The 23990-nt window shown below is 36.0% G+C and overlaps 1 protein-coding gene across 4 annotated transcripts in view; it reads left to right on the top strand.

Moving 5' to 3' along the window:
- ARID4B (AT-rich interaction domain 4B) overlaps positions 1–23990 on the top strand; it is a 96979-nt gene that overhangs the window by 1862 nt on the left and 71127 nt on the right. The gene's annotated exons all lie outside the window — the stretch shown is intronic.

Below are 23990 nucleotides of genomic sequence, written 5' to 3'. Positions count from 1 at the left end.
GTCTGATCAGGAAGGGAGCATGTAAGAGATTCTGTTCTCTGCAGTGAAATGATTGCTGTAAGGTGCAAAAAGATTTTCAAACAGGTTTTAATTTCCTCAGTGCTGCATATTAGTCACGTACATGATTGTCACAAAGTGAGCGCGCTTTTCTTCTTTTAGGCCTTTTAAGACCATTGTTTTTTGATACATTGGGCAAGTTTTATAGAAAATAAAATCTCAGTGGAATAGAATGAATTCTTCTATGTGTGATGAAGAACTGTGCATCTCAAAGTAGTTTTAAAGAACTGGAATTAGAAGTTCTTTAATCCTTTTGCTGCTGATTTCTTGCTTGAGCTGCTTTTTTTGTTACCCTGACTCCTAGACTGTGTAATCCAATCCTAGATATGCTGGGCTGCAGGAAATCCTGTTTCAGAATGTTATAAACTTTATCAAAAATAATAGTTATAAACCTGTGATACATCAGTTCATTGATATTGATCAGTAAGAAGAGTAGTATGTATATGGGGTCTTGCACTATTACAGTTGTGCTACTGTGTATCTCTGTGTGTATTATGTAAAATATGTACCCAGTACTGTATTCACTGCTGGAAATGGTAGATGTGGACTGTTTTAACTTCTAGATTGTTTTGATATTACTAAAGCAACAAAATGAGTCTTTTTGTATAGCTGTGAAAGGTTCAGCATGTTTTGTGTACTTTGGTGACTTAAATGACATTATCTTAAAAACAATCCTGCTTTAATTGTCCTTCCTCTGCTTTTTCTAAGTGTTAAAGATCTAAAATGCTGCACACATCTTTCCCATTAGAAGTAAACTATTTATGAATTTACAAACAACAGACTGTCAGCGTAGTATGATACGGAGCTTCCCAGATGTGGCCCATTGCCTAGTAGGGATGCAGGAGATGGAAGCAAGGGAAATAAGAGCTTTTTTCCCCACAAGCAAAACCACTTATTTAAATGACAGCTAAATTTACATACATTTCTAATATTCTTTTTCCATGTAAACAAATCCTACGGTTACCATAGAGATTAGGTTCAGATACTCTGATTATAGAGATGTATAAATATGTAGATAGACAGTTGGGAGGATGAGGAGGTCGGATCACAAGTGGGAATACGAAGTGTTGTGTGAAATAGTGATAGAGTCCCTCTTCAGGCTGAACCGAATGTATAATAACTGCTTAAATTTTAAAGTAACAAAGGAAGAAGCCTATTAATACAGTCATACTTTAATGAAAGCTCCCAGCTTTATTTATTCTTTGGTAGGATTTGTGATACTGTTGCATTTCTATTTATTTATTTTTTAAAATCTAGATAAATTCTGTCAGTCTGTTATTTTTCCAGCATGTTTGTGTTGAGCATTAAGCTTGTATATGGTTAAGGTAGCTCCATGTAGTTTATTTGCCTTGCCTTCCAATGTTATGCGAGGTTAATCTGTGAGTCATTACGTTGAAAGTTTGTTTAGTTATTACAATGAAACTTTTAACAGAATTGTAACTCAACAGAAATTTCTGAGAATTAACTGTTTTAAAGATTTTAGGAGTAATACAGTGCATCATGTCTTTCTGCTTGGCTTAAATTTTGTAGTTTATTTTCTAAGCTTGCAAGGATACAAGTTAGTCTGATCGGAAAGAATGAAGGAGAGTGTTCAGGATAATTAATATCACTGCAAAGTAACATTGAATACAGCAGATCAAGATACTGTTTAAATATGACTGTATTTGTGCACATTTGTTGTGTAAGTTATTGGAAGAATATGCTCAAGGACATTTCAGCATTCAGAGAACTGAATGCTTTAAGGCCTGGTCTTACTTTGAGTCTGCTGACTGCTGACTTGGTGCTGACTGCAGGATTGAGGCTTCTGTCTCAATTTATGCCTTGATCGTGCTTTCAGAAGCAAGAGGGTTGCATATTCAAGTGCATATAGCATTAGAACTGGATTCCTTGCCTGTATCTTTGTCTCGCTGGGTGAACTTGAACTTGAACAACTCATTTAGCTTTACTGACTCATTTTCCCCATCTATGTAGTATGGATAGAATATTTTATCATCCTTTGTAAAACATTCTCAGATATATTTGGGAAAAGTGCCAAGTTTTACTGATAGACAGCTAAAAGTCACTCATGGTCTCATTTGCATTTTGGAACCCTCTGAGACTACAGGAGTGTGCTGTCCTCTAAAGTTCACTGCCTCCATAGCTGGTGGCATCATTGTTCTCCCAACCATAACCCAACTTAATTCAAGTAAATCAAGTCCCCCTTATGAACGAGTAATTTTAGCTTACTAAGTGGTCTCGCACGAAGAGCAAAGACTACAGTCTTGAAATATGTCTTAAAAGAAGTACGCAAGACTTGGAATAAATATAATTGTTACACTAAATCAGGCTTTTCCCCCCTGTTGAACTACCTCTGATAGTGGTCTGTACTGGAGAACTTCATATGCTGCAGTTAAGATATGTGTATATATATGTATGAATATATATATATATATATATATATATATTTAACTTAAGCATCTTCTGCATAAGGTCTTTCCATATTAAGTATAAGTTGGAAGCTTGTATAATCTGATATTTAGAAAGCAATTGTGTGTCATCAGATGAGTCTAGGTAATTAAATATATATGCACAAATACTATTACAATTTATTTTTTTCTAAGTCAGTGAATAAGCTCTGGAAAGAACAGAGTTTCTCCTTTTAAAGAAAGAAAGAAACCCAAACTCAGTTTCGCTGAGGATTTACTCTGTAAACTTATTGTAAATACTCCTTTTTTTAACATCTATCATGGTATTTGCTTGATATTTAAATATGTGAATGAGGGTAGTATATTCCCTGTAGTTTAAAAATTCACTTGCTGCCAAAGGAAGGTAAGAACAATGAATGACTCAGAAGCTAGAGCATTGCTCTACGAAGTAAGTGATTTGAGATGACTGTTTAAATGTTTTTATGCTTATTTACATGTTAATGCTTTTAGTTTATTAAGTACAAAATATTTAATGGTGTGTATATTTGAATTTGGTAGCTCTAGTTGTTGCTATGTCCTTACACAAAACTGCCATACTAACAAAGCAGTGTGTACAGTGTGGGGGGATTTTGTTTTTAATTCATCCTAAATTTACATTATGGTTTCAGTAGCTTTTCCTAGTGACCTTCCTAGCTCTTTACAGAGATCACTGGTACGCACTAATATTGTAACTGCTTTCCCTTGAAGCCAGACCAGTCTGCTGCTCTTGTTCTCTGCCAGTGTTCAGAGGACAAAAGTGAAATGTCTAGTAAATTCTTCAGTTGCTAATTTCCAACTTCCAGCGCAAGTCAGCTGAAAGTCCTATTGCTCTTATGCAGGCTGGAAACTAGTCGTGGAATGTAGTGACCTTTCACTTTCTGGTTAACTATTTGAACTACAGCAGTATGGAGATTTGTAGAGGATTTCTCCCCCTAAGGTAGTTTTTGTGTTAGAGACAGAACAAGTAAGTCTTAAGAGGTGGTTTTCCCCTATCATTTGTTTCTGTATTATGAAAAATGATTTTCTTAAATTCTGTCCTGATGTTCCAGTTTGAACAAGTGATCAGAGGCAGTTATTGACTTCCTCATGCTTGCATAATTTATGTAGAAAGGAAAGCAAACACCGCTTGCACCAAGCAATTACAAGTCATGTTAGAATAATCTAAGCTATTTTGAGGTGAATTATTTGCACTTTTGAAATGCCAATCTTAGTATATTTTAGAGAGCTAAACAATATGGAAGTATTGAACTCAAACTGCATTTTTAGTGTGAGACTATTCAGTAGGTGGGTGCATTGATAGGGACTCAAAGTTCATTTAGTTAAGTTAGATCACTTAGAGGAAAAAGCCACCTTAGGCTAAGAAGCGTAAAGTTGTAATAAACTATGAGAATTACAAAAGTGAATTGACTTGTGTAACTTCCAACTTGGTGAAGGATTTTTGATCAACATTCTCACAACAGTATAAATACTGTATTGGAATACTGTCTAAGAAAAATACTAGCAGAGTAATGAATATGAATATCTTCGTTAAAACACTTCAAGCTGGTTATTCAGTTACGTTTGTAATGTGACGCTGCAAATATTATATACATGCAGTGCAGAAGTATGCTGAGTGATACACACTGTATTTTTTTAAGAAACTTCTGCATTGTAGTTGAGAAGTCTTTTAAAGGAAAATGTAGGTTTTTGAGGTGTTGAGCTTTATAATGACTCTCAAATACACAGACTGACTGTTTCACTGGTATGTGAATTAAAAAACTTTGAGAAAGGCAGAAATGATACTCTGTTCACAACTAGCTGTAATTTTTTTTTGTTTAAATCTTACAGATACACACTATTCCATTAAAAATACATGCTTTTATAGTAGGCTGCAGAATGAAAGTACATAGAGTTTGAGATCTCCTCATTTGGAAAAGATAACAATTAAATTTTATAGGAAAATATAGAGCTTAAATTTACTTGGCACAGTTATGGGATACAGAACCTTCGAACTGTTAGATTATTTATCAGTTCAGTACTTACCTGAAAGTAGTTAACCTCTTGTGAAATGTAATATTAGGTGCTATACAGTTGTACTTACTATAATAAGCACTTCAGCTATTTTTACAGAAATGTGCAAGTCTGAATAAACATGGACTTTGAACTGTTCTTACCTTAAATATGATACAGGTCAGAGTTGAGAAATGTTGGTAAGTCAGGACTTGTTGTGCTGCTTGCTTTTTAATTGGTGTGCTTTGGTAATAAACACTTCTCTTCTGCCTTTCCCATTAGTACTTTCAGCATTGTCCAGTTACTGTGCATACAATTACTTACTGGATATTTGTTTCTGTATGTGTGGAATGGATTTTTAAAGACTTGTGGATAATTTATAAAGGCTTTCTGGGAACTAGGGAAGATTGTTAAGCCCTATCCATAAAGTAAATCTTAGTGATCTAATAAGTTTTAGAATCATTATTTTAAAAGGGTTTGTTGGAAAGTCATATATTTCCTCTTCTCAGTATTCGTTAACATGGGGTGACTAGATGAGAGGATATTTCAGGAGATTAAAGTATGGAAAAGGCTTCAAGCCACTATGATATTCTTTACGTGATGAGACTTACATTTTCCTTCCAAAGGAGAGTTTGAACCAGGAAAGAAATTCAATAAAGTACTTTTTTTTTTTTTTTTTTTTTTTTTTTTTTTTTTATATATATATATATATATCTTGGAGACTAGCATGTAAAGCAGTCATGACCTGTTTAGCAAGAAACGTTTGTATGTAAGCTCTGGAAAAGCAGCTGTGAGACTGCCAGAGCAGCGTGGTGGGGAGTGTTGCAGAGTTACCTGTAGAAAATTAGAACCGAGGTGATGACCAGTCTACCTTGTGTGGCTCCTCTATGCCAGAGACTTCCTGAGTGGTATGTGTTAACTGTACGTGTACATGGAGTTCTATTTTGGGGTTCCCCAGATCTGTGGGGGAGCATGCTTGAGGAGGTTTTTTCTTAAGAGCTGAGCAGAAGCACTGTAGTGCCCACCTGTGAGGATGCATTTTCCTTACTGTGAATGAAAGGAGTAGTCATCTCGAATTGACCTGCAGTTTACTCCCACTGCTTTTGTCTTTGAGGCAGTATTTGCTGTGTGGTATGAAGAGGCCAGTATGCCAAAGAGAAGAGAGAGACTGACATCCCCAAATTATGCAGAGTCTTTATGGAGACCTCTCCAGACCACTTTAAAGAGTACTCTGTTTAGAGAAGAGTGTTCATCACCTGTGATTCAAGCTACATGGGAATGCAAACATGTTAGTACTCTAGACCTCTCTGTTGTAGAGCAGATCACAGAGGTTAGACTAACCAGTGAATAAACCTGTTTTTGTCATTGTTTAATTTGTTAGCTTGTCCCCTAACAACCAAAAGGATTTGATTTCTTAAGTTGTTTGCCAAACTAAGCTTGTACAGTCATGGAATAAGGCAGTCTTATCTTCCTCTTCCACTCCTGGCGGTTTATTCCAGTAGCCTTCTATACTACCTGTCCATTTGTGTGGTCCCAGGATGGACTGATTAAAACTGAAAATAAACTCCACAACAGTTAAATAATATATACACTTTTCAATTACAGCAGATCCCAGATCTAGCTGGTCCCTAGCATGGGATCAGAGGAAGGAGATGAAAAGAAAAATGCACCTAGACTTATGTAGATTGGCTTAAACTGCTTCTGAACACTCCCTTGCTTCCATCCTCCCCTCAAGTTAGCAGTTGGCAGTCATTAGACAAAACCTTTTGTAAACTGTCTACACATGAAATGGCTATAGAAAATTTCCTAGGCTTACTTATTAGCTAGAACACTGCATTTTTATATAGGTTTGAAGACCATGTTTTCTAGAAGCTGTTGAGTGAAAGGACAATCGGTAATGTGCCTTGAAGGTAGGAATAAGACTGAGTTTTTGGTATGATAAACATTGACTTCAAGCTCAAAGATGGAGAGGTTTTGAAAGAATAGATATTTAAAGCATAGGTATGTAAATTTAAAGAATAGCTAGTTATTAGGCACAGAAAATGAAAGTACATTAAGTATTTTTTTGAGGAAGGGCACCTAAGTTTATTATATTTTTTTACTTAATTAAAAGTTCTTTTCCATGCTTGAAAAAAGATACTCCATTAATATTTTTTTCTTCAAACTAGAGGAAGAGTTGGTAGTATTTTTGCAGATCAAAAGATCTGTAGACACTAAATTCCTCTTCTGTAAAGGTAACAGTCTTCATGTAACTAATATTTATGTTAAAGCATTGTAACAGTAGGTATTTTTACCCATGAGTGGAAGAGTTAAGTGAATGTGCTAACCTTATTCCAAATGAAAACAGAGTGGTAAACTATAAATCGATGAGAAATTGTCATTCTTTCTTTGATGAGAAAAATCAAAGCAAATAGCAGCTAAGCTTTTGATTTTTTGTGTATTAAGGGGGCCCTTATTTATAGATATTATTTATATGTAGATTAGTGGGGATCCATTGACAGGCCAGTTGGAGAGCATAAAAGAAAAAGGTATATGACACTTCCTTTAATTACCAGAAACCTGATGCAAAAGTTTGGATGACATTTAGTATTCTTAATGAGCTTTTGCCCTGGATCCTTCCCCTTTGCCTTCTTAGACACCCTTCCAGCTTCCTATAGTTCATTGTTTACACCGGTCCTCCTAAGGGCAATGAAATGGAATTTGACCTCAGCAAAATTGACAACTAAACATATCAGTGTAAGTTTTCAGCTGATAATAAATAACACAGTAAGGAGTCATTTTTTTTCAGATGAGAAGAAAATGTATAAAAGTGGAAAAAGAAAAGTGTTTCAGTTTGTAGCTGGGCAATTTGATCCATGGTGATTTTTTTTCCCTTCAGATTTTCAGCTCTTGCTGAAAGGACTGAATCTCTCGTATGTGCATTTAAAATAGTCCATTTCCTATTTTTCTAAGGATAATTGTACAATGCATTCTTCTAAGATCACAAAGAATTCTTTGAATTAATTTATAATGGTGGAGGATAGGCCTTACAGTATATGAGTGTATCAGTGAAAGAGTGTTAGGTTAATCTTTTTGTTAATGTTGTGACACTTAGGTTAGTATAAACTTCTTATCTTGGAAGCAAAAATAAAGGGTTGAGACATGTTGGAAATTAGTGCATGTTACACTAGCATTTCAGAATTCAGGAATTTTCTAATGGGATATATGTCTTTACTTTGCAACTTACTTTGTTGCACTACTTATTCTAATATAGACAGATGTTGCTATAATATTAAGCTAATATTACCTCAAATCACTAAACTTAGAAATAATACATAATTGTTAATCTCTATGTTTGTAAAAATGTGAAAGTCTTTTTAAAAACATAGCTATATCTTTCTAAATCTCCACTTTAGTTTCTGTGAAATTTTGTCACAATAGGTGTGCATCAGTGGAGATTGTGGTGTACTTTAATGTCGCTAGGACTAATTTTATGGTTTAAAATTTTGGTGTGGTATGCACCAGTACATTGCTGCTTGGAACAGGAAAGAAAGAGAGTAAATAATTAAACTTTAGGCCATTCCCGTTTTGTGAATGCAGACTCAACATGGGGTATTCTTACAGAATTTTAAAATGACCATCCACATACATTTTGTGTCAGGAGAGGATCTGAGTAACTGGGCACTGATTTTGTATCCTTTGTGGAAATTTTGTGCCTATTTTCTTGCTGTTAGACAGATTAAGAGACATTTAAAATTGGATTAATTCATCACAGATTACTAATGCAGCTTTTATGTTTCCAAAAAAGAAGCAGTATGAAAGGTGATGTACCAATGATAGCCAGTATTGTATAGATGGGCTAGAACCTGAAAAGAGTCATACTGTTCAAATATATTCTACTATTCTTGGTCCATTTTGGGAATAAGGTTTCTGGGACTGGAATTCTAACTGTGTTCCCCAGAATAATTTAAGTTTCAGAAAGTATTAGTACATATATCAGATCTCTGTCTGCAGTAATTCATTTTTTCTTTGTTGATGATTGTTTGGCTGTGCAGCTGATACTCTTTATTTCAATTTACTTTGCCTAATGGTAGCTAAAATGTGTGGACTGACTAGTTAAAAGTATTTCACTGTATTAAAATAAAGCTCTTCTATACACTGATCTTGTCTAATAATACAGGGTATATATTTATACATAAACGTATTAATATAGGCTGATTTGGGTTTCACAGAGACAAGCAAACTGAATGACTTACATTCCATATAGCAAGAAAAGTTCTCTTTCGATGACAGCATAATAATAGTCTATTGATGATAGAGAAATATATGTATATTCCCCTGTTGACAGACTCTTTTTTTTCATTAGTGATGTATGCAGCCTTAGTAACATCTTGGTAACAACTCAAGTGGTAGCAGGTCAGGTTTAAACGAGATGAAGGATATTTTGGCTAGGGAATAATGTTTTCTGCATCTCTGTAGTACTACTGATTTCAGTTCAGCAAAATTATACTTATGCAATTTTGCTTTAAAATAGAGAACAGTCCTACCCATTTCTGACTGGAATAGTTTGTTGTGTAACAGCACTTAATTGAATATTTGAAATGGTATAATAAAATTTTAATTACGGTCTGACAATAAGTATATCAAACATAGCATCTATTTTGTGGTATAAAAATCATTCATGATACTTAAACTAGCCTAATTAAGTTTCTGTAGATAGGTATAGTATATTTAGTTATTTGGAATTCTGAGGAAACAAATTAGTTTATCTTCATAGAAATATCTTAAGGAGATGAACTTCAGATGCCTTATTCCATACCTATCCAGGTACACTTCCAGAACCTTGCTCTCTTATTGTTGTAGCCAAGTATCTTTACTATGCCTGCTCAAGAAAAAAATATGTTGAAATACTTCCGCAAGTGGGACTTCTCTGTGCTTTTAAGAAAACCCCTTAGTCCCAGAGAAATCGCAACATCTTTTCTTCTGCGTGGAAGTTTCTCTTGCAGCTTCTGTGCCTCCTAAGGTAGCATTCTAGCTGAGTACGAGAACCAGTTACGTGGGCATGTGTCAATTGGTTAAAAAGGCTGATGTGGATTGTTCAGCCAGATACTCTGCTTCAAGTAGTGATGATAAACAGTATTTCTAGGAAAGACGGTATTAGAGTGGGCTGATTAGTCATACAGCAGTCTTAGAAGATTAAGTTTATTCTCTGAGCTGTCCCTTTGAGAAGATAATGTCATCAATTACCTCCTTAGGCTTGAGAAAACTGATGTTGATTGTGAAAATAAGTAATTAAAATTCCAATGGCAAATGTAGTCGATACTGTAACCTGCCTCTGTGGTGGGAATATACTGGTATTTTAGTGATATGTGTTGTAAGAATGGCGTACTGTCTTGCTGTGGGAGGCCCCCTCCGGGAGGCCTCTTGCCAAACTCCACAGGACAGGATGAGATTTTATGTGAGAATAACAGTAGAACAGATGAGGTACAGACTAGCAGTAAAACTTAAACAGACTTTTTTTCTTTTGCTTTAATAATTCTCAGTGTTACTTTTTGAAAAGAGGCTAAAAATGAAGGCTTTAATATAGGAGGCTTAAAGATTTTTAGGAAGTAACTAGCCTTTACAGAATAGCTTCAGCACATTTGAAAGCAGTGTATAAAGTGTAATATCACCTGTGCAACTTCAAAAATTTTACTGTCTGTCCTTCAGTATCACAAAGAGTTTTACAGAATCATAGTAAGGATCCTTCCTTAAATAGCCCCTCCCTGGAAATGGCTGCCATTAGTCACAGGCTAAGCCAGCTGAAGATGTTTTGAAAACAGGTGCAGTGATCAGTAGCCAAAGAAACTAAAGCATTCTGGGTAGTTAAATTGGATAAAAGGTAGGAAACAATTAGTTTAAGTTATTTAATTCATTTAGTTTGGTTGGTTGGTTAGTTTTTTTTTTTTTTTTTTTTTTTTTTTTTTTTTTTTTTTTTGGAAAGGTAACCTAGCTGAATGCTAGCTGCTTGTTTATACAGTTTGTATTTTCTGTAATTGTAAGGTGAGACTTTTGTTTTTCCTGTAGCACTTCCACATTTAAAGTATGTTAAAGTATTCAGAGCTATGCAGTACTTGACAGTGCTCTTTTTCAACATCTTCAATTGATTATTTTTTTTTTACTATCCATATTGCTTCTAATGTATGCATTTTTTCAAATGAGTTTTTTTTTCTTGAGAATGAGAAAACTTTGAGAATTTTCAAAGATAGAGCTCAGTTGAACAGGAAAAGCTTATAGCTCTAACTTTGATGTTGGTATATTGGTTACGTTTAGTGTCTTTTTAAAAACCCAAACTTTTTTTCACAAACCTAAAACTTGAATACTGAACTCTTACATTTAGATGGAAAAGAACTTTTTCTAGTAGATGAATGTTTTTGTGGAGATAGATGAAAAGAGAAGTGCTCAACTATCGTGTAATATTCTTCTAAATACTAAGCAGGAATGCTTGTTCAGTGGTATTTCCAGAAATGTGTTGATGGGGAGAAGTTTGTGCATGTGCTTGCTTTGTTAGAGTCCTACAAATTGGGAATTATGGAAAGCTGGGAATAGTTTTCTATCTCATAATTTCACAAGGGATCATTAAAGCTTTTACAAAGGGGAAAAGAAAGACAAAATTTATGGACTTGAGATTTCAGTCAGTTCTTTCTTACCCATCTGAAATTGTAGCATCTACTGAGCTATATACATTTTCTTTCAGAAGATGTTGCCAGTGTAATCAAAAGAAATGCCTGCACTAAGTGGGATATGCAGATAACTTGCATGGCCTTTCACTTCCAGAAGTCTCATTGCAGAGCTTGGTAATCTGATTAGAAAGAACATCTTGTTTTTCTAAGTATGGATTCTACCAGCCTATATGCCAGTTTCCTTTGCAAGGAGAATAACAGCAGCTCTGATGCTGGTCAGAGCCGTGGTATATTATTAGGTGTTTACGGAAGAATTTAAGCTGATTTGGTTTTTGTCCAGAGCATCTGTGTTTTTATTCATTGGATTCCATTCATAAGGTGAAATACACATAGGACAGATTCAGTTTATTTAGCAACCTTGCCTAGATTTGAAGATGACTTTTACTTCACTGCATGCTCTCAACTGATGTAGATGCAGAAATAGACGCTGATTCCATTTTGGCATACTTGAGTAGCTGTAGAAAGTGTTAGTGCTGTATGCTAATCCACAAATTGTTTCCTGTGCTTTTGTTTTAACTTACAGCATTTGTACAATTGACCAATAGTAAAGCAAACATTATTGAGGGGTGCAAGAGAAGTTTTGTTTTGTTTGTTTTTGTTTTTTTTTCTCCCTCCTGGCTTGTCTGACTGTTACGATTTGCTGTGTTGAGTAGACCTGTACCCCAAGAATGTGCCAGGTATGAGGCAGGTCATTGGGGGCTTAATTGTGAAGTGGTGAGGTTGTGAAAACCTAGTAAAAAGCACAGTCTACAGCAGCTATTAAGAAGATATAAATTGGGGAGAGGCATGTGAAAGTTAAATTTGAGATTTTCTTGATTCTTTCATGAAAGTCACACAGGATGTGAAGCTTGAAATAAACTCAATTCTTCTGGAGAAATTTAACTATTGGAAACTATTCTTTTTTTTCCCCCTCCTCTCTCCCTCTTCTCTTCTTATTTTCTCCAGCATGCCATGGGGAGATTTGTCTTTCCCAGCCCTATAAGAAAAATGATTTGAGTTAAGACTTACTTAACAGTTTGAAGAACTGCCCTTTAGAAAGAAGAGTATGCTGCACAAAATAAGTGTCTAGATTCTTGCTGTCAGAAGACTACAGTAGTTCAATACAGTATGATCCCAAAGCAAAGCTTTTAAAATCAGGCTTACCTATAGTAGCATAGCAAGAAGTTTATCTGAGGTACAGGTTGCTTTGTGCTACAGTAACTGGGGAAAGAGGCAGGAAACTGAGATTACTTCTTTAAATTCACTTACTTGCTTCCATTCTTGGTGTGTTTACAGTGAATGTTGTGCCAATATGGAAGTAGCCTAGGTGTTAGAGTGCAAAGCTCAGCATAGGTTAATTTACTTTTATAAGTGAATTACTTTCTGTACTAATTTTGGTGCTGCCCTAGCTAGGCTACCTCCTAGTGTCCAGTTTAGTTAAGGCATCTATATTTCACATGATTGTGGACATTCTGATACAAAACACCAGTAGACTTAACAGAATTTTCCTTTTTTCCTCCTCTCTTATAGCATCAAAATATTGGTTATGTGGGGTATATAGGTGTGCTGTTAACTGACCAACTCTCTGCTCTTGTTTGGGAGCTTTCTCTAGTAGCAGCAGACTAAAATTAATTTGAATCTGTTTCACTGCTGCTGGGATGCTTCTGTATAATGCAGGTGGACTTCCTGATATGTGTATAGTCGTGCTAGTATTTTACTTCTCTGACTCTGCTTTAGTCTGTCTCCAGAAGCGATCTTCTGGGCATCTTAATGCAGTGCTTTTCAGCCTGTGGCCTGCAGGTGCTTTAGGTTCTGTAGCCTGCTTCTAAGTAGGTCTTCGGAAACGTAGCTAAGCAAAGCAAGCCTGTCATTGCTAGGTCTGTTCATTATCCAGGGGGCCTATACCTCTGCTAGAATTTCTTGGGATGTCCATACACTGCAAAGGTTGAAAATACTTTGTTCTAACACAACTGTCCTTACATAATCATGCCCTCCCTCCCCCCAAACTACACCACTACTTTTCTTTGTTTAAAAAATAGTAGATACCTTTTTTTTCCCCTCTCCCCTCTTCCCCTGGAAGTAACTGACCATTTGAAAGATAGTATCTTACCTTACAGATAGAGATGTTAATTTGATACTGCAGTCATGCTCACAGGCAATTGCTGACGGGTGGTAGACCATACTTATGACATAAAAAGATGCTGCACTAAGATGTATACATTAGGTACTACTGATGTTCTCTATGTATAGTTAGTATATGGTATTGTGTGTTAGTTTTTTTTTTTTTTTTTTTTTTTTTTATGAAGAGATAGTTTATTAGAGAAATAGCCCTCTTTGTAGGAAGCTTCGGGAGAAAAGAAATGAGTATTTTACACTTAGCAAGTGAAAATCTGAAGAAGACATTGAAGAGGACAGAAAAATACATTTAAAATGTATTATGCCAAAAATTTGGAATCATTAGTTGAAATAGTGAAGGAAAATTTCTGTAGCATACATTGCATCACTCTGAGATTTGTGGAAGCCTTTCTACTGAAGAGCATTTGTGAAACCAAAAGTGTCTTGTAACAATGTACTGAACCTGAAATAGAAATAACTACAGCAGTGTGAGTTTGGACAGCAGGAATATGCTATAGGCATGCAATTGTCTAGTGATGTGAATGTTTTTCTCCCTCCAGCTAGAACTGGGGGAAGAAGAGATAGACACTTTGTTTCTTGTGCAGTCTCTAACATCCTGTATGTGACAGATCACGGTTCCTGGGTGTCCATGGAATATAAAAATATTTTGGGAAACGATGGTGAAGTGTTCATTTTGGAATAAGGGAGAAGGAGGTCTATCTTGAGCTTGTAAAGAGAGCAGTAAAGAATCTCCACATTCTAATAGTTGCACTGTTTTTTTTTTTAATCACCAGAAGTGATCATTATGATTTTTGTGTGTGTGTTTCTGTGTGTGTTATATATATACACACACAACCAACCATTATTGGCAGTTCTTTACAAAAATTCTGTCTGACTAATTTATCTTTGATTTATCATTCCAGCTTCTTATTCTGGTATATTAGTTGTTTCAAGCATGTAATGGTGGCATAGGGAATTCCAGGAAAGCCAAATATAAAGACTAACTATTTCTAAGCCAGTGTTTTGAAGTCTTAGTGTATTAATTGTTTTATCCAGATTCGATCTGCTTTTTAGTATACGACTTTTCTTTTTTTTTTTTTTTCTTTTTTCTTTTTTTTTTTCCCTTTTAACTCTCTGGAGACTAAAAGAATCGCAGGTCACTGACTAGGAATAAAAGGCTAGTTTAGACCAGGAGTGAAAACTTGCCCAAGAGTTCCAAAAAAAGAATTCAATTGCATTGAAACCTAAGGAAAAGTTTCATTTAATATTATAGCATATGTCTAGTTGAATTCAGAGGTGTTGTAAAACCAAAAACAAACAAACAAAAAAAAAAAAGCTTGAGTTTGGCTGGTTTGTAAATTGAGACTCTCAAAACTTATTGCTGGCACTGTGACAGAAAGGAAGAAAGACTCCTGGTTTGTGTATGCTAAATCTGCTGAAGCCAGTGAAGAAATCTGAGGGCTGTTCTGCAGAGCGAGTCACTGGAAAGCAAAGGAGAGATTGATTTGAGTGTTCAAGTGCAGTATCAGATACTGCAGTGTGTAGTGTGGCTGAAGGATCTTAGTTAATCTGAGCCTTATACTTCATCTGAGATTCACCTATTTGGAAAAGCAGGAAAAAAGGAAGCAAAAAGCAGATTGTTGGAGAGAATGGTTACTTTGTGTAAGCAATGTATCTTTGTGCTTTTGATTTAATGTTGTCTGAAATGTCCAGGGTGTCTCCACCAAGTCTGAACCTTGCAGAAGAGACTGGATGCAGGAGGTGCAGTTGACTGAAATTATATCTGTAGTGGTATTTAGTCTTCCTTTCTCTTAGTTAACTTTTATTATAGCAGGGCCAGACATGTGGCCCTGCCTTGTGAATGGGAGGGAGGGTGTCTGCATAGCCATATCCCTGCAACCCCTATGTCTCTGCATACATGTGGTGTGTCAAACAGTGCTAATGGGATTCCCAGGTTAGATCCACACAAGATTCAGAAGACTATTAAAAGAACATGTCTTTTCATATTCTGAACACTCTGCCTTTATGGATGTAATTTGAAAGTCTTGCTTTCTGAATCCAGTACACTTCAGTGTCTGCCATTGCTGTTAAACTCAATGGAGTTAAGGTTCATCCTTCTCTGCAAAGCAATGACTTGTTCTGAGGAATTTTCTTTGCTCACTTGTATGGCTCTGGAGAGCTCTACAGTCCTGCTGTATATTTCTGCTCCTTGAATGCCTTTTCAAGATTGTCCCAACTTTGTTCATCTTCTTGGTACCAGTTCTCTGTAGTCCAGTCACTAATTAGTCTGGAATGTGAGACCACATACTGCTTTTTTTAAAGCTCTTGATCCCACTTGTAAATCAAATTTTGTGGGGAATTTTGAAATTCATTCTCAACTTTAGATGAAAAGTCTTATCTTGGACCCCTTATTTTGCAAAACGGATTTTTTTTTTTTTTTAAGTGTTTTGTTTGGTTCTCCAATACAGTGATAATGGTGCTTTGATTTCCTATCAAAATCAACAATCAATGTATTCCCACAGAATACCTAGCTGGATCAATATTTTTCTATCTGAAGAGTATTGCATTGGAAAAGCTATTACCTACTTTGTTTGCAAATAGTGTTGAATGGATATAAAACTTAAACTGTTTTTGAGTGCTATCCAAGTAGATTAGACTTTGAATACAAACTTGCATTTCACCTTGCATGTACTCTAATACTGGAGTGCTTTCAGACAGTTTAAAGCCACTTCAGGGATTTAGTTGAGATGATGGACTGAGCGCTGTTTGTTAGATGCTGAAGTCTTTGCCTTGCACTCAGGACTGAAACTCAGTTTAGGAATCATTTGAAGAAGAGGTAGTTAGCTTGGTTATCTAGTTATTAACAAAAACAAAGTAATGTGGTAAATGTAATTTTTTTCCCTCTTCTAGCTGTTGCTTTACACATTTACCCTTCTACCCTTGTAGGAGACCCCTACATCTTATTACTCCTGTAACCCTTGTTTTTAAACTCATGAAAGAATATGAAAAGACATATTATCTCTTTAACTCTTGGTGGTGCTCTTGTAACCTCTCAAAATGAGTCTTAAATCAGTCATAAAGAAGTGGGAACTATTATTGGCAGTGTCTGTTGCCTGCTTTGCTTGTTTAAAGCTATCTTATTTAATTTTGATGCCTGCTTTATTTATACACACACACACACACACACACACACACACACACACACATTTATATATATATATATATATGTATGTATGTATGTATGTGTATGTATATATATCTTCCACGGGCAGGTAGGCAGAGATCTTAAAATTCTTACCCTAGCATTCTTGGCTTTATTATTGCAGGACTAACTTGATCTAACCCTTATTACTAGGCTATTTTTCTAACTCTTCATAATGATCAGAACTGTCTCATGATGAATGTTGAAAGTTTACTGGGAACAACATGAAAATAAATATGACTTTCATTCAGAACAGTTTTGATGCACAGATTTCTGGAAAAGCAAGCCTTTTGTTTGTTTTTTTTTTAATTATTATTATTAGGGCTTAAAACATTTATATTACGCTTCTAAAAGTTTCGTATCAGTTGTATAATATTCAGGACTATTGTGGTGCTTTACTTGCTACTTGTTTTTTCATCTCATACAGTTCTACACAAGGCAATGCATATTTTGGTTCTTATATAGGTAGTTGTATATTTTAGGTTGCAAACACAGTAGTGTGTGTTAATCACGTCTCGCTTGAAATCAGATTTTTTTTTTTTAATAGCCCCCATTCTTTCCCCTGCCCCCTGTTATCCAGTGGGTTCATTTTAACAGATTAAATATAAATGTATATTACCATTTCATAAGTCTAATAAGATACTGTATTAAGTATAAGCTATGTTACTTTTTTTTGTAAGTACTAAGAAAAATGCATTATGAAGTTTAAGCCTTTATAATAGGATGCTTTTAAGGCTAAAAATCACAGCTTTAATAGCCACAAGATTGCAGGATTTCAGAGCTATGAATATGAGGAAAATACAGCTACTTTTGGCCTGGATAATTTTTGCACATCTATGATGAGAGGAAGTGGAGACTGACTGCAACAGTTCAGCTTTTAAAACTAAAGCAGCGAACAGATTGTTGCTGAGCAAAGCTGCTGCTGAGCAAAGTTGTGTATAGTGTATTTTTAAAATTAGCATTACGATAAATAAGTTCAGTTCTAAACAGAGATGAAACCACGTGTACACTTCCTGCCTGTCTGAGACATTGCACAAAACCCTGGGGGTGGAAGAATTAATTCTGACACACATGAGCACATGTGAGAAGTGATAAAGCTGGTATTTCTTGGTGGAAAAGGATAGAATGTTTTTTTCTGATTGTTCTGGTTATCTAGTAAGTAATTCACAGAATCTTTAACAGATAATTCTTCTGAAGTATTTCCTGTTCTGTAGTTACCTTTATCACAGTACTTTGTTCTAATTACGGGGTTTTCTTGTTGATTCAGGACTTGAGTGTGAATACCTATAACCAGATTATCACAGAATCCACAAGGTTGGAAGGGACCTCTGGAGATCATCTAGTCCAACCTCCCTGCTCAGCAGGGTCACCCAGAGCATGTTAGACAGGGTTGCATCCAGGCAGGCCTTGAAGATCTCCAGAGAAGGAGACTCCACAACCTCTCTGGGCAACCTGTGCCAGTGCTCTGTCACTCTCACAGGGAAGAAATTCCCCCTCACGGTCAGGCAGAACTTCCTGTGCTTCAGTTTTTGCCCACTGCCTCTTGTCCTGTCACACGGGACAACTGAAAAGAGTTTGTCCCCGTCCCCTTGACACCCTCCCTTCAGGTACTTACAGACATCGATAAGATTTGCCGCGCCCCCTCCCCCCCAGTCTTCTCTTCTCCAGGCTGAAGAGGCCCAGCTCTTGGAGATGTTCCTCATAGGGCAGGTGCTCCAGCCCTCTGATCATCTTTGTAGCCCTATGCTGGACTCTCTCCAGCAGCTCCATGTCTCTCTTGTACTGGGGAGTTCAGAACTGGACACAGGACTCGAGATGAGGCCTCACCAGGGCTGAGCAGAGGGGCAGGATCACCTCCCTCGACCTGCTGGCAACACTCTTCCCAGTGCACCCCAGGAGACCATTGGCCTTCTTGGTCACAAGGGCACATTGCTGGCTCATGGTCAACTTGTCATCCAACAGCACTCCCAGGTCCTTCTCTGCAGAGCTGCTCTCCACAAGGTCAGCCCCCAGCTTGTACTGGTGCCTGGGGTTATTCCTCCCTAGGTGCAGGACCTTGTACTTGCCCTTGTTGAACCTCAGGAGGTTCCTCTCTGCCCAGCTCTCCAGTCTGTCCAGGTCTCTGAATGGCAGCACAGCCCTCAGCTGTATCAGCCACTCCTCCCAGCTTGGTATCATCAGCAAGCTTGCTGAGGAGGCACTCTGTCCCCTCATCCAGGTCACTGATGAAGAAATTGAACAGGATGTGACCCAGTACTGAGCTCTGGGGGACGCCACTACCCACAGGCCTCCAACTAGACTCCATGCCAGTGATGACGACCCTCTGGGCTCTGCCTTGCAGCCCGTTCTCAATCCACCTCACTGTCCACTCATCTAACCCACACTTCCTGAGCTTGCCTAGGGGGATGTTATGGGAGACAGTGATAGTGTTATGGGAGATGACATCCAGAATGAGCTGTTCAATTATGCTTAGTCTGAACTACTGGTTAGAACATTACTTGATCATTCCTTTATCTAATTCAGTAAAAGGTAAGTTAATATGTATTTTCGTAAGACTGTTGATTTAAAACCTCAAAGAGATAGAGTATTTACTTCATCCTTGGAAGATCTGTTCAAATAACTAGTTACACACAATATTAACATCCTTTTTACAGCTTAAGATCTCTATTTATTCAGGAGCCATGGGATTTCTTTATGCCCCACACAGTGAAATTGAACAACATCCAGTATTGCTTTTTTTCCTAGTCAGTGAAAAAGCAGCTGGGCACTGCAGGCCAAATCCAGTGAAGGGCTGTAGCTGATCAAACTTCAGGTGTTTGTGATACTTTGCCGGAAGAGTGAGGGTGCTCCAGAAGCCTCCTCTGTACTGTGAGCATGCAGGCGCACGGCACTGGCTGTGCTCTCTGCTGGGCACTGTCAGGTAAGAATGACTTCAGGGAAAAGAGCAGAAGCTACCTGGCAGTTAAAACAAGGCTGTTAAGCACCTGTGACTCTTTCAGACATTCCATTTCCTTGAACGCATTGCTGTCCGGGATTTGCTATAGTCCAAATACTGTGGAGGAATGAGTTGGATGATTTAGTTGATAAACCAGGATTCCCATGGCATGGCATCCAGAACTTGGCATCAGGTGCTGCATAATCCAAGCTGTCTGGGGCTGGATACAGCCAGCAGGCTAAGCTGGGGAGCCATCAGCAGTCAGCACACGTGCTAGAGTTTCATGGCATGGTATGTGCCACATTAACAGTTTGCTGTTATTGAAAACAGAACGTGCTGCATCCTATTTCCTCCTCCCCTAGAGGGCAGTTCTGGAAAAAAAAGTTCTGAAAAATAAACAGAGTATGAGTCAATGTCATAGTCTTGCCAAAAAAGTAAATGTCATGTAAAAATATTGTATGTAAATTGTGTGAAATAATCTGCTTGCTTCTGGTGGTTTCAATTAGGTCTTACGTGGAATACAGTCATTTTGGGGCACTGGACTTCAGGAAAGCTGTGAGCTAATTTAAAGAGACGCCAGAGGAAAGCAATTAGAAATATTTGGAGGTGGGAGAGCGAGCTAAAAAATACAGTTTAAGAGTAACAGTCAAAAGGTGTGTTTTTTCTTTTTCTTTTTTCCTTGTAGAAATGAGATTACTGATCTTTTTAAATATGAAAGCTGCAAAGAAAATAGAAGCATACTGGTACAGTGGAATACAGTGCCTAGAGTATGGAATATTCACTCCTGAGTTTAAGAACAGATCTGACAGACATCTGTTAGGAATTAAAGTTAAAATGATACTACCAAGAGGAATGGCCTTGATAACCTCTTAAGTTACTAATTTTTTTTTTTCTTCCTCCCCTCCCTGAGATTCTCATCCATCCTAATTTAATCTTCAATAAACTGGTTAGATTAAGTTAGTTCACTGTCATTGTAGGAAGTGTTTTTTTTAATCTCATTTTCATTGTAATTTTTCTGAATGTCCTGTCCTTGGCCGGCAAGTTTGCATCAACTGAATAGGCAGCATTTTAGGGAGTTGTGGTAGCTTTAAAATCCTTTCTCTCCTCCTAAAATTTCTTACAATTTTTGATGTATTTTATATTTGCCATATTTTTGGTATGTTCTTGTGTTCAGTTGGCTAACTGCTATGAACACAGTTGCCTTTAGAATCACGTAAGAGTGAATGCATGTTAGTTCCCGAATGCTTGAATTTATGTGTAGCTTTAATGTGTTGATCAGTTGTGCTAAACTTACTAGATAATCAGTCTTTAGTATGTTTTTTTTTCCTTATCAGTAGGAAAGAAAATGCTATGTTTTGTACTTTACTTTGTGTGTACTTTTTAGTTTCATGTTGGTTGACAGTTGCATGAAGCTTTGACTTTACTTTTGGTACTCTCCTGTTGTTCTCCTAGTTAGCAACAATGGCAACAACAAAATCCAAATACTACATGTGACTTTTTGTCTGAGTAATTATGTAATTTAGTATGTGTGTTTTTTTTCTATTCTACAACTTTAGATTTAAAAAAGACTTTTAGATAGTGATTTACAGATCAGTTGCAGTCATGATTTTGGTACAAATATGCAAAATAGGATATTTTACATAGTTTAGATATCTGAGAATTTCAGAATATAGTTTTATTGAAATACCTTTAAATGAGGAAAATAATAGCTATGGTTAATCAATTAACTTAGCAGGTTTCAGAAGTCATGTTCTGTTGGATTTTCAAATTGGTACATGTTATCTCTTCAACTTCGTCCTTCTGTGCTAGTCTATCAATAAAAATAAATCCTTAAACCATCTTCCCCCCCACACGGTAATTAGTTTAGGAAGTGTTATACTAAGGATAGACATAAACCAAGAAAAGAAAACTTTTGTATTTGCAGAAAAGTCTATAGTTGTGTATAGCCCCCCTTTTCAATTTTTTTTTAATTTGGTATGAATTTGCTTCTAAAATTTTAAACATTATTTTTAAAAATAGATTACAATAAATAGATGCTTAATAAAATACACTTTCAAAGAGGAAAAACAACGTTCTTATATGGAAAGTGAGTTCAGATCCTGATCTACCATTCCTATTCTTGCTATCACTTTTGCATCTGAAAATACTGTTTTCTTATTTTTTCTTTCTACCAAAATGGTAACATTTTAATTATATTGTACAGCAAATCTGTTCTAGATAAATAATTCTTTTTACATTTATAGATTTTAGTATTTTGTATGCTGTTGTACTGAATTTTTATAGAGCTAACTTTTTAAAAAGAAAACTATCATTAAATTACTTTGACTGGAATTAAATGTGTTGCCAAAGAATTATCAAATTGTTTCCAAAATGCTATTTTTCGTGTTGACTTTTTTTTTTTTCCCCCAGTCTTCACATAGTTCTCTATTAGTTACTTCATTATTTTGCTCACTAACTGCCTGGACCAATTTGTTTGACAAAAATTATGAAATCTTTTTTTTTTTTTCCTAATCCTATTTGCAAGACAAGTATATCATTAATTTCTTTAGTCCTTTGAACCTCCCCAAATTTTCCAAAACTTGAGCAGCATTTCTAGAAAGAATTCTGGCAACTTCTTAAAAGTGAGAAGTTATTCAAACCTAGTAATTCAAATAATGCCAATAAGCATCTCTTGTAGCTTTTTACTCATAGTTGGAAAAAGTGTCAACAGAAAGATTTCACCCAACTTGGCATTTAAATAGAGAATGGATATTAATGACTTCTTCCATGATTTTTACCATCTAACGACAAACATATTATTGCCTTTTTTTTTTTTTTTTTTTAGATTTTAAAAATTCTTAATATTTGAATAAGAAATTGTCTCAGATTTTTTTTCTTGCACTAAAACACATGAAGTCTGGAAGTCAAATACATAATTTAAAGAAACTTTAATTGAGAAGCTACTTATTTCAAGTTTGTTATTACTATTTTAATCTCTAAATAAGAAAAACTTGATGCTTAGATTTTGCTTGGAACATACTGCCGGTAGATGCAGAAAACGTGTGATCAAAATTAATGAAGGTGTACCATTTTTAGAACTGAAAAGCTAAATAGCTTTAATACTTAGTTAAACCTTACATAAAAACGGCAATCTGGTAGCTATGGCAATGATAGATTTTAAACAAGATTTTAGATTCAGGAGGATACACTGCAGGAGCAAGCATTCAAGGTATCTTGCCTTTGTGTGGTCTTTCAGCAATAGGAAACAAGAGAAGAGACCTACAGAAGGTATTTTAAAGAAGTGGGATTATTTTTAGAGAAAACAGTCATCAGTTCTGGAGTGTGTGATTTTTTTTTAAAAAACATAGTTTTATAGAGTTGTATGCTGTATTGATTGAAAGGATACAGATCTGCATTCTTAGATCTCAAATTGCTGTATAAACATCAAATCTCTGCTCCCCTTTAAGTGTGGTTATCTGTTGGCCTCCATTCTGCAGTTTTGAACCTGCTGAGTTGTGTGTTTGTGCAGGAAGTCTGAGACCAAATTAGGAACAGAATCAAAAGCCAATGGTTTTCATTCTGTGTTGCTGGCGGGGGGTGGTAGGGTGGGTAGAAATAAAATATTGTTGTTTGCTTTTCCTAAGGGTAGTCACTGTTCTGGGTTTGCAGAGTTGGGGTAACTACAGTTTGGATGTTTGGAAATGATGCTAGCAAGTTCCTGTATGGAGAATCTAGTTGCTCTGTGCCCATGGCTAGGATAGACTGTCTTTTAACTTCTTTTTCCTTTAAGGGAATTTTATTTCAGATATTTCTTTAATTTCCCCAGTTCAAAAGCAAAATTAAAATATTTTTATCTTTCTGTATCTGTCACCTTAGTGTAGTCCTAAAAGAACACTGAAAAAATTGATGGGATTACAGCTTCCATACAAGTTCAACTTTAGATAGATAAATGCAAAACATGCTTTTGTTATTTTTAGTTAAAAGTTAAATTAAGTAAAGGAAGTATTACCTGTGGTTACCAAATTGAACCTCCTGATTTGGGTTATGAGATCCTTCACGATCTTAGAACCTGTAAATCCTATCCATATAGTTAAGAGATAAGCCTTGAAAAGGCACAAAAGTTTGTTTTTAAATCAGCTTAATGACTAGCTTCTTTGAAGTTCAGAAACTGACTAACCAAATAATTTATAATGAAGAAAATATCTGCCTTGCAGCTGTAGAGAATACTAAAATTTTCAGAAGTTGGTTTAGTACTTCCAGATGTCTTGCCAGTAGGTTCTATTAGCTTCCAACTTAAAAGGTAGGGGGAAGTCTTTTGCTTTTGCCATGATTATATGCTGATGTTTACTTACAAGATTGGAGAATCTTTGTTTTAAAGGCTTAAACTTCCTGTATTGAATTGAAACTTTAAATTTTTGTTACAAAAATTCAGCCCATTTTGTTTTACATTTAAAATTGTTCATTTTGATCATGATGTACCTACCCTAGCACTGATTGTGGGCAAAATACTGATAACATTGAACCATTATTATTTAGAAATTTCTAAATGATTAATTTTGCCTTTCTCTAATCTGTACAACAGTAACAAA

The sequence above is a fragment of the Rhea pennata genome, chromosome 3 (genome assembly GCF_028389875.1).
Source record: "Rhea pennata isolate bPtePen1 chromosome 3, bPtePen1.pri, whole genome shotgun sequence".
NCBI classification, from domain to species: Eukaryota; Metazoa; Chordata; class Aves; order Rheiformes; family Rheidae; genus Rhea; species Rhea pennata.
The sequence above is the reverse complement of the archived record's forward strand: the minus strand, read 5'-3'. Positions and strand labels throughout refer to the sequence as shown.